Genomic DNA, 12,314 nt, shown 5'->3' with positions numbered 1-12,314 from the left:
GGAAATAAAAATTATATGATATTTATTTTCTTTATTTTCATATGCCTATAACACAGTTATTCCTTTAGTTATAATTATACGATATTGATAATTATGTGTGATATAATTTTTTTTATTTTATATGCATTTAACTGCAGTGCACGGTCGCGTGCTGTGAATGATAATAACCACAGTGTGCAACTACGCGCTATAAATGTAGTTTATCGCAGCGTGCAATTGCGTGTTGTGAATGCACTTTTCAACATCGCACAGTTGCGCGTTGCAAATGAAATTTATTGTAGCACGCAGCGAATGCACTTTTCCACAGCACGTAGCCGTGCGCTGCGAATGCACTTTTCCATAACTTGCAGTCGCACGCTGCGAATGTATTCTGACTTTTAACAGCATGGAGTTGTGCAACATGCGATGCGCACTACGGATAGTATAATTGTACGCTACAGAAAGTCATATTTATTGTAGTGACTCCTTAAGGAGGAGACTAAATTAAGTCCTTTGACTGAGCTAGTTCAAAATGGAAGTTCAACTCAAGTCCAACAACTTGAGGAAAAAAATTTCAATTTGAAAATTCAAGCTAAAGAACCAAAGAATACGTTGGAACAGTTCACCTTTGGTTTCAAGAATTTTGATCTAATTCTTTGAAAACAAAGAGTCTTATACAATAGATCTGAATTTGGATTTAAGGCTAAACGAAGATACAAGTCTTACTTATCACCTGTAAATAGAACTAATAGAAAAATAGTCCAAGCATGGGTCCCCAAGTCGAACTTGGTTAATTAAGTTGGACTTGGTCAATATTGGATCCCCAAGGATCAAATCCATTACCTTGATAGACCCTATTGATGCTATGATCCAGGAGGAGTCAATAGAAAGATCATCTTTATCGATAAATAAATTTGTTTGATGCTTGTTTTTACTGCCTTTATTATACATGTTTAGACTAAGCTAGATAAGGACCTGGGCATGATTTACACTTGACTAGTTAGACCTAGGGATTCTAAAAAGCAAATTAAATATCCATTCTTTAAAAGGCTTTATCTAGAAGTGGTGGATGATCTCATGTCCAAGAAGGCCTAGTGTCTCGTCACAGTCTAGAAGCTAATCTTTGAAATTAATATTTAATGAACTGATTGTAAAACCTGAATCTAACTCAAATGTAATTCAATCCTTAGATGATAATCTAAATCAAAGATAAAATTAACCATCTCATTAAAACCTATAAGATTTCCTGATTGATAATTTAAAAAAGGGTGAGATGGAGTTAGGTAGAATTTAAAATTAATAAATTAAATCTTAACTTAATCTGTTAATAAATCTTAATTAATTAATCTATTAATAAATCATAATTAATAAATCAAATTTTAATTAATCTGTTAAATAATCCTAATTAATAAATCAAATTTTAATTAATTGGTTAATAAATCTTAATTAATAAATCAAATTTTAATTAATCTATTAGTACATCTTAATTAATCTTTATTATTAAATCTTATTCATTTATTAAGACTAATCAACACATAACTTAACTTGATTTAATAAATTCAATTAAACACAAAACCATCTCACAGTCACCCATAGGTATAACATGTCTGACAATCTAGACTGGGTGAGATGAAATAGTAAGGAGCTAATTTCAATCAAACTATCTTTTGATCTATCAAATTGAACCAAATTAAATACTGTATATGTAGGAACATAAAGATTTGGATCAATGAATGTTAGATAGTAGATGCTCCAAACGCATGACTGAAGATGGATTGAAATTCACTAAGCTACAACTCAAGAACTTAGGGTCAGTTGCGTTCGGCAACGACGAAAAACTTAAGGTAATCAGAACAGGTAATATCGAACTGAGTTCCAATTTTATTATTCGAAAAGTACTATTGGTTGATAAATTAAATTTTAACTTACTTAGCATTAGTCACTTATGTGACTCTGGGTACTTAGTCACATTTTCAAAATCTAAGTGTTTAATTAAAAATGTTAAAAATCTTGAAATTTCACTTAAGGAAATTAGGAAACAAAACATCTACACACACAATTGACCTATCAACCTCCTCAAAGGTGTCTCTTGACACAATAAGAGGAAACTAAGTTGTGGCACGGAAGACTGAGTCACACTCATACCAGACTTATTTCAAAAATGAGTCAAAATGACTTAGTTAGAGGTTTATCCAAATTAAGAATTATTGAAAATACAATCTGTAATGCTTGTCAACAGGATAAACAAACCAAGTCAACCCACAAGTTAACCTACTTAAATAGAACTAACTCAATACTTGAGCTCCTACACTTAGACCTGTTTGATTCACACGGAGCCAAGTTACTAAGTAAAAACCAATATTGCTTAGTTATAATTGATGATTACTCAAGATTTACTTGGGTAAAATTTCTAAAAACTAAAGATGAAACTTACAAAATCTTTAAAACCTTTTGCAAGTTGATAGAAAATGAAAAAGATATTAAAACTAAAAGAATTAGAAGTGATCATGGAGGGGAATTTGAAAATCATAAATTTACTAAATTTTATGAAATTAATGGATAGAAACATGAGTACTCATGCCCTAGAATCTCTCAACAAAATGGTCTAGTAGAACAGAAAAATAGAACCCTATAAGAAGCCGCTAGAACCATGTTAAATAAATATAACCTAAACAATCAATTCTACGCTGAGGCAATAAATACGACTTGTTACATTCAAAATAGAATTTCAATCAATAAATTTCAGAATAAAACTCCATATAAAATATATTATAATAAAATTCCCAACTTAAATTATTTAAAGGTGTTTGGATGTAAAGTCAACGTTCTAAATACTAAGGACTACTTAGGAAAATTTACATCAAAATCAACCGAAGGAATTTGTTTAGGGTACTCCACAACCAGTAGGGCTTATAGAGTCTATAACAAAAATACCCTAAAAGTTGAAGAAACAACTAATGTGATTTTTTATAAAGAAAAAAACATAACTAATTTAACAAATGAAAATATCAATACAGAAAAGGTTAATACAAGAAACATAGATGATGATGAAAAATTTCAAATTAAATCTAGTGAATAACAAGAAATAGTTATTGACCCTAATATAAGTATCAATCACCCATCTGACCAAATTATAGGTGACCCAACCCTAGGAGTTCGAACTATATCATCTTATAAAAAACTAAGTCAGATAGCCCTTATTTCCAAAATTGAACCCAAGACTATAGAAGAAGCCTTACCTGACCCAGACTAGATACTAGCAATACAAGAAGAGTTAGCCCAATTTGAAAGAAACCAAGTCTAGGAACTTGTACCTAAACCCATAGGTAAAACCATAGTTGATACTAAATGGGTATTTAGAAATAAATTGGATGATAAGGGTGAAATAGTAAGAAATAAAATTAGACTAGTAGCAAAAGGGTTCAGCCAAATAGAAGGGTTAGACTATGATAAAACCTATGCACCCGTAGCCAGACTTGAATCCATAATGATGCTGCTAGCCTATGCAGCACATAAAGGATTCAAGTTATACCAAATTCATGTAAAATCTATATTCTTAAATGGGTTCATCAAGGAAGACGTATATGTAAGTCAACTCCCAAGATTTGAGGATTTGGACCACCCAAACCATGTCTTTAAGTTAAAGAAAGCCCTATATGGACTAAAACAAGCACCTAGGGCTTGGTATGAATGCCTATCAACTTATCTAATATCTAAAGGATTTAAACAAGGTCAAATAAATCAAACCTTATTTGTAAAAATCTTAGAAAAAGACATCTTTATAGTCCAAATTTATGTAGATGATATAATTTTTTACTCAACCAATATTAAATTTCTAAAAGAATTTACCAAATTAATGGAAATGAATTTGAAATAAGTTTAGTTGGGGAACTTAACTTTTTCTTAGACTTACAAATCAAACAAACCAAAGAAGGAATATATTTTTTTCAAACAAACTATGCTAAGGAACTAATTAAAAAATTTGCCAAGGAAAATTCTAAAAATATAAATACTCCAATAACAACTAATGTTAAAATTGACTCTGATTTAGAAGGAAAATCAATAGATTTAAAATGTTACCGAAGTGCTATAGGAAGTCTACTATACCTAACTACAAGTCGACATGATATTCTATTTACAGTAGGTATATGTGACAGGTACCAATCCTGTGCAAAAGAATCACATCTAACAAATGTTAAAAGAATATTTAAATACATTAAGGGAATCCTAAATGTAAGACTTTGGTACCCTAGGACCAGCACCTTTGACCTAATTGGCTATTCTGACTCAGAATATACCGGATGCAAGCTAGATAAAAAAAGTACAAGTGGAAGCTGTCAATTTCTAGGTTAGTGTCTAGTAAGTTGGTCAAGCAGAAAGCAACAATGTGTTGTTTTATCCACTATTGAAGCAGAGTACATATCCATGGGGGAATGTGCATCTCAACTATTATGGATGATCCATACCTTAAAGGACTATCAATTAGAATATAAAAATACAAAAATTTCAATTGATAATGTAATTTCTATTAACCTAACCAAAAATCATATTCAACACTCAAGGACTAAACACATATAGGTAAAACATCACTTTGTAAGAGATCATGTAGCTAAGGGTGACATTGTACTTAACTATGTTAAGTCCAAGTCAAACTTGGCTGACATTTTTACAAAACCCTTACTTGAACTTGAGTTCAATGCACTTAGAAGAGAAATAGGAATATACTTAGTAGAATAGAGCTTATTTTTTGAAAATATTTCTCATTATTGTTTTTTTAACAACTTGGTTTTAAAAACTCTAGGAAAAATATTTTTAAAATTCTAATTTTATTAGTTTTTCAAAAATTTGGACTTAGCCTAGGTATTTACCCCCTAGAAAGCATATTCCCCTAGGTCTCAGCTAGAGCATCTCACAAGCACACTAGGATTGCCCTACTTGTGTATGAAAAATACTTAGAATGGTGTGAGATGCATAGGGTACTGCCTGGACTTCAGAATGCTTATGTCTGTGTATCAACATAAGTCTGGACAATAAATATCAAATTCAAATTAATCAAATTAAGTTATCTATGCTTAGTCAAACTAACTGGAACACTTACTTAATTTGACTAACCATGTAAAAGCTACTACCTCATGGTAAACAGCTAGTGGCTATCGGTTAGACATTTATTTAAAAGTAGATGTTTATGCTTGAAAATATGTTGTTACTCATGCTTGGACTGTATGATTCCCAAACTAAAATTACTTAATTAAATTTTTTGACATTAATTAAGGGGGAGTGGAAGAGGAAGTTTAATTTTAAAAATATTTTTGAAAAACAAAGTATTTTTGAAAAGATAGAAGCTAAGTAGCTGATAAAGTGTCTTTAAGTATTTTTCAAAGAATTCATTTACTAAGTTATTATCAAATTATTCTTAGCTAAGTGTCATCAAAAGTTTTTTTTGGCTAAGTAATTAACTAAGTTTTTTTTAAGTACTTGACTAAATTTTTTATAAAAATCCTTTTAAATCTAAATACTTAACTGAGCTTTTATCCACATCTTTTAACTAAGTACTTGACACAATTTTTTTAAAAAAAAACTAAGTATTTTTGAAAACTTTTCTAATTTAGCTAAATGTTTTTTCTTTTAAAATTCTAAGTTTTTTTTAAAAGCTGAGTTATTTTCAAAGCTTAAATCTAGCTAAGTTTTTGGTAAACCCTAAATCACTTTCAAAGCTTAAAAATTTGCTAAGTTTTCCCCTCTTCTTAATTAAAGTCTACTTTCAAAAACTACAACCTTGCAAATATTTTCAAGAACTACCTTTCAGGGGGAGCTAAAAATTTTCTTATTTCTATTTTTTATTTTTGATATATGGCAAAGGGGAAGAGAAAAGTGAAAGTTAAGTAATTAAAAAGCGAATAAGTGATTAGGGGGAGCTACATCAAGTTGTTCTAAATTATTCTAAACATTGCACTAGATATTACATCTTTTTAACTTGTATGCATTCATGTTCTTATAATCAAATTATGTTTTACTTAACTTTGAATCTATTTGCCATAATAAAAAATGGGGAGATTGTTGGTGCGGGAAGAATCCAACGATCGAACCTGAGTTTTGATAATGGCAAGGGGTTCAAAGTTAAAGTTATTTGTTATCAAACAAGGTTCATTGAGCTTGCAGGAAAGTCTTAAGTTGTCTTAGGTAAAAGTCATAGTGGATTCTAGGCAAGTGGAAAATCCTAAGGGGTGGTAATCCTAGGTCCTGGGGGACGGTAGCCCTAGGTGGTGGAAAGTCAGCTGCGGTTAGGCAGGTGGAAAACCCTAGGGGTGATAACCCTAGTCCTAGGGGATGGTAACCCTAGGCTGAAGAAAACCCTAGGGGGTGGTAACCCTAGGCTGAGGAAAACCCTAGGGGGTGGTAACCCTAGATTCTAGAGGGTGGTAACCCTAGGCAGAAAGTCTAGTTGATCTGGAGGATCAATCTGGCAACAAGTAAACTCTCCTGAGAGGAGTAGGTGAGGACGCGTTCTTCGATGAGGGAACAGTAGACATCAATTCAACCTAGGGTTTCTAGGAAATCCGAAGTTAGAACCGGATAGTGTGATGACTATCAAATATTTATATTATTTGTATTTTATTGTGCTAACTTTGTTTTGCAGGGTATACTTTGTTTGTAGACTAATATGCCTTGCAGGAATGGAGTTGCACAAGAGAATGCTCGGATGAACAGTGTCCGAGGCGCCTCCGGGCTATTGGAGGCGCCTCAGGCACCTTGGCTGTAGCTGCACAGGAAGCAAGGCTGAAGGCACCTTCGAAGGGGCTTGAAGGCACCTTCGGGTGGATAAGCAGCGCAAATCGTGGAAGCCATCGTCTCCGATGCGGAAGGGATAGGATCCGAGTTGGAGGCGCCTTCCATGGAGTTGGAAGGCGCCTTCAACAACCTATATAAGGCTGGTTCGAGTAGATGCCTAGGGATAGTAAGAAATCGCAATCCTTCTTTCTGTGTGCTGCTCAAAAGACAATCCAGTGAAGTCCTAACATTGCTCCGACAACCAAGAGCTCGAATTTCAGATATTTTGTTGTTGGTGTAATTTTGATTACTACATCTAATCAACTGTACTCTCTTATAATATTTCAAATTTATAGTGATTGCCCATCGAAAGCACTCTTACGTACGGGCCTTGGAGTAGGAGTCGCCACAGGCTTCGAACCAAGTAAATATTGGTGTTTGCGTTTGTATTGTTTTTATTTCCGCTGCATATTACTTTGAATTTACTTAAAACGAAAGTGAAAGTCACGAGCACTATTCACACCCCCCCTCTAGCGCTTTTTGATCCTACACCAAAATTAGACATACGCCTAAAGTTCCAAATTATGACTCATCCTCATTGGAATACTCTCCTCCACTGATTTACCTTACTTACCTTGCAGAATCGCTTGACTTTACCTCAGTCCACCAGGTCTTTCCGCCAGTTGTCAGGTCCATAGACCCAATTGGACTTCGGCCAACTGTCAGGTCCCGCGAACCTATCCGAACTTCCTGCTAGATATCGAATCACCCCTTGACCTATATAAACTTCTACACCAGCTATCACATTCTCCAGACCTAGCTGGATTTCAGCTTAATGTCAGACCTATCAAATCCTGCATATTTAGTAGAAAGATTAGATGACAACATATCTAATTTTAATCAATTTGTTATTCATCGAAATTTAAATTTGATCGTTGGTACCAACTATACTAATACAAGCATCCTAATGAAATTGACATTTAAAAGGCATAAGCTTATGGTATGGAAAACACAAGTATCAAATAGTTGATGTAATCCCTCGTAAGGAAATTGTCGACCACCGAATAGGACATTTCTATACCAGGATTCCTACTCAGATGCACAACCCTTATTCTTTTATTTAATAATAAAAATGATGCAATAAAACCAAAATGAAACAAGCAAATACTCAATAAATGAGAAATATCCAAAACATTAAAAACAAATAGATCCGCTATCTTAGCAGTCCCCTTAGTGTCGGCCCCACGGATATGGAGAGAGATTCATACAGATACACAGGTCATAGACACATGGTAGGATAAACATCAGATCGTCAGTTCCTGAGAATCGACTCCTGATTATTACATTAGAGATAACATACGTCCATCGTTTGCGCTATACTCTAGGGACAATATTCAAAACATTAAAGAATCTAAAGATAGGATGACATAAGATTATTTAGGAGCATGATGTAAGACAAACTAGTAGAATCCCTTTCCCATTAACCAAGACGAAGAAAATGTTGCGATGGAAAGTAGAATTTAGGATTTTATGGGACTTGGAATAGTCAAAGATTTAGACACGAGCGGGAGGACGGAGCATTGGCAAGTGAAAGCGTGAGATGCACGGCTGACATTTGTCCCACACATTAGATTTTTGGACATCAATAGATTGATCACTAGAAGTCAACTGATATACTATAATCAACTTTGATAGTCGATCATAGAGCATTCTATTTTGAAAAAATAAAATCAAACAGTCGATTCCAACGATTGATTGCTCAAAGTTCTACGCCTGAAAAACATGAGTAATCATGAGTCAATTCTTGATCATTTTATTCGTGCATATTTAAAATAGTTGATCCTGTCTGATGACTGAAGAGATGACGTGTTAATTTAAGTGGATAGTTGGTTGATGAATAGATTTTTCGATTTGTGATGAAGCTTATCAACGATCCTACGCATAATCAGATAATCCAACAAAGCGTTAATGACCCAGGACCGGGGTGGAGATCTCTATCTTAGTCCTCTGACGTTCAAGTCAGTTCGATCTCAAGAAGGTGGATTCAGAACAACAAGGAAAATACTTACAAGAAGATAGGGTTCAGATACAGATGCTTACATACCTTGCTAACAGAGATGCCCCCTTTTTATACCATCTCGCATAACCTCTGCGGTCATGAGGTGATCCTCGGTACATCAGAGTTTGTTATAAGATGAAAGAAAGTACAACCTGGGTGTTTCATATAGTCCAAAGAATCTTTTTCCTATCTACATATGTAACTCTTTTATCGTTTATGCTTTGTGCCCTTATTGAGACGCTTAAGAGAATATGCTGTTACAATTAATATGAGAAAGATAATAACCTTCAAAGAAGGCCCCAAAAGAATATCCCTGACAAGTTCTGACAGGTTGTCATAATGTTGTCTGCTGCTTATCTACTGAATATATTTCCACCGGTCCATAAGGTCGGTCATATTGTTTGTCATTATATCAATCTGCCCTGTTATATATTATATGTTCAGAGATTAATATAATGCTCACAATTTTCCAAAGCTCTATTCAAGAAATCATATGATTTATAAGGCCAATGTGACAATGTGACATTGGGTAGCTTAAACTCGGTCGACCTGTGTTCGACCGAGCGGACGTGTAGAATTTCTTAAGGATAAGTGTCTTTAAGCCCACCCGGTCATTACTCGGCTGGTCGTGCACGAAGAACCTTATGTTCGATCGGCCTTTATTCGGCTGATCTTATATTAAAAGATTTATAAGGCTAAGTGTCCTTAAACCCGTCCAGTTTTTATCCGGTCGGGTGTACATGGAGAGCCTTATGTTCGATCAGCCTTTGTCCGGTCGATCTTATACTAGGGCATTTATAAGGGCACTTGTCCTTAAGCCCGCTCGATCTTTACCCGACCCAGCATACACGGAGAGACTTATATTCGATCGGCTTTTGCCCGGTCAATCTTATACTAAGAGATTTATAAGGTCACATGTCCTTAAGCCCGCCTGATTTTTACGCGGCCAAGCGTACACGAAGAGCCTTATATTCGATCGGCCTTTGTCTGACCGATCTTATACTAAAAGATTTATAAGGTCACGTGTCCTTAAGCCCGCTCGATTTTTACCCGACTGGGCATACATGAAGAACCTTATATTCGATCGACCTTTGTCCGACCGATCTTATACTAAGGATTTTATAAGGCCAAGTATCTTTAAGTCTGTCTGATCTTTACCCGGTCGGACGTACACGGAAAGTCTTATATTCGATCGGCCTCTGTTCGACCGATCTCATACTAAGGGATTTTCAAAAGGCCTAAGTGCTTAGAATTTGGTCAAGTTTTCACCTGGTCAGGCTCCCTTACACTCAGTCGGCTACTCGACTGATCATGTACATTATTTTTTGACTTCCATAGTAAAATACTATAGCCCTTATATCCGACCGGCTTTATGGCCAGTCAGCTTTATTCGAGCGTCCTACTTTATACCACTCGGGCAAGATCCTAGAATTTTAATGTAGGGCGATCGACAGAGACATATGGGAAGTACTCCCTCATCTTGACTCTGACTTCCATCTTATCTTGACTTTGATTATCATATTATTTTTAAGATCCATTCGTTATAATCCGTATTAATAGTTAACTCCAATAGTCAATTATTTTGTATTTTGTAACTAGGATGAGTAGAGCGGTCGACTCCCACAAATAGAGCAGTCGATTGTTCATTTTTTTGAAATCTCGGTGGTTGAACAGTTCATTGGTAGAATTAGCTATGTAATTAACCGTAGAATTCAAATTTCAAACATTTAATTATTTATGCAAGATGATTAGTGTCTCCGGAGCTATGGTGTCATAGTAGGATATTTAAGTTGTCACTTAGGGATCTGAACCCCAACTATGACATATTTGTAGTAATTTTTTCTCCAAATAGGGGGTGTAACTAAAGGATGTTAGGTTTTTGGGCTAGCCATCATGTGCACTTTTCGATTTATTCTAGTGGCCGATGAAAAATTTTCAAAAAACTAAATCGATTATTCAGAGATAATCAATGAGTTAACTGAAATTATTATTTATTTATTTTTATTAAAAACAGTCGATTAGTATATCGATTGTCAAATCTGTACTATTGTAATAAATGAATTTAGCAATCAATTGATGATTATGCTACAGTCGACTCCTGCATTAGTCGTGGCAAGTTAAAAAACTTGAGATGTTAACTAATTTAAGCAGTCAACTTAGTGAATCTTAGTAGTCAATTGATTGCTAACCTTGAACAATCGATTCCATGAATCGACTTATAGGTTTTTTGTGTAGTTAAATATTGATCAATCGACTCATGGAGTCAACTAAAGGACATTCTGTGTTAGCCAAAAATAAATAGTCGATTCCACTAATCGACTGACAAGCATTTTATGTGGTTGAATTTGTATCAGTTGACTCATGGAGTGGATTGAGGAACATTCTATATTGGCTAAAAATTAATCATTTGACTCTAACAATCAACTGAGTTTTATAAATTTTTATTTTTTTTGGTGCCCGAACGTTTTGAGAACTTTTGGGAATGTCCAACCATGATCTTCTGGTGCACATTGATTACACACGTCTTCCTGTGATTAGTTAACTCAATGATCAATTTCTTGCATGACTTCTTAATCCAAAATAATATATCATAACAAGAATAATGAATCAAGAGTCATATACCTAGCATCTTACACCTATTTAACAATATGTAACAAGGTTATATCCTAAAATTCTTATGAGATACGTGAAGGTAAAATCGACCTACTTCTATGCGAGCATGCAAGTTCTATCTTGTTGGTCAATTTAAACAATACATGTCAAGTTTTCTCCTTAAGTAGTTGAATCCACTTTCTTAGAGTGGCTTAGTGAAAACATTAACTAGATTAAACTTGAACCAACATGGTTGAGTTTAATATCACCTCTAATTACATGATCTCTAATGAAGTGATGCTTTACTTCAATGTGTTTGTTTATATAATGATACATTGAGTTTTTAATCAAGTTTTATTGAACTTATATTCTAGCACAAGACTAAACCTTCTTAAATCAAGACCATAGTCTAATAGGATGTGCATTATCCATAATAGCACACTCTCTCATGGTAGCGTATTCAATATTAGTAGAGGAGAGTGTTACACAATGTTATTTTCTATTACATCAACTCACTAGAGAGGAGCTCAGAAATTGACATCCCCATTAGTGCTCTTATGATCTAATTTGCAGTTAAATTTGGTGTAGTCTATAAGGTCCAAGGTCTCAGTCCTAGGATATAGTAATTTGACATTTAATGTGTCTTTGAGATGACTTCTATTTTTTTGACACCTATAAAATGTGATTCCTTCACAAATGATTAGTACCTCACACACATTTGTACAACGAATAATATATCCGATCGACTAGTAGTAAGGCAAAGTATGCTTCCTATGACATTCCTATATAGTTTAGGATAAGTCTCCTTTCCTTCAGGATTACTGTCTAATTTAGTATTTATAGACATAGGAGTGGTTAACTCCTTTGCATTTTCAATCCCAAATTTCTTAATTATTTTCTTAATGTATTTTGTTAG

The sequence above is a fragment of the Zingiber officinale genome, chromosome 5A (assembly GCF_018446385.1).
Source record: "Zingiber officinale cultivar Zhangliang chromosome 5A, Zo_v1.1, whole genome shotgun sequence".
In the NCBI taxonomy this organism is placed as follows: domain Eukaryota; kingdom Viridiplantae; phylum Streptophyta; class Magnoliopsida; order Zingiberales; family Zingiberaceae; genus Zingiber; species Zingiber officinale.
This window is presented reverse-complemented; position numbering follows the sequence as displayed.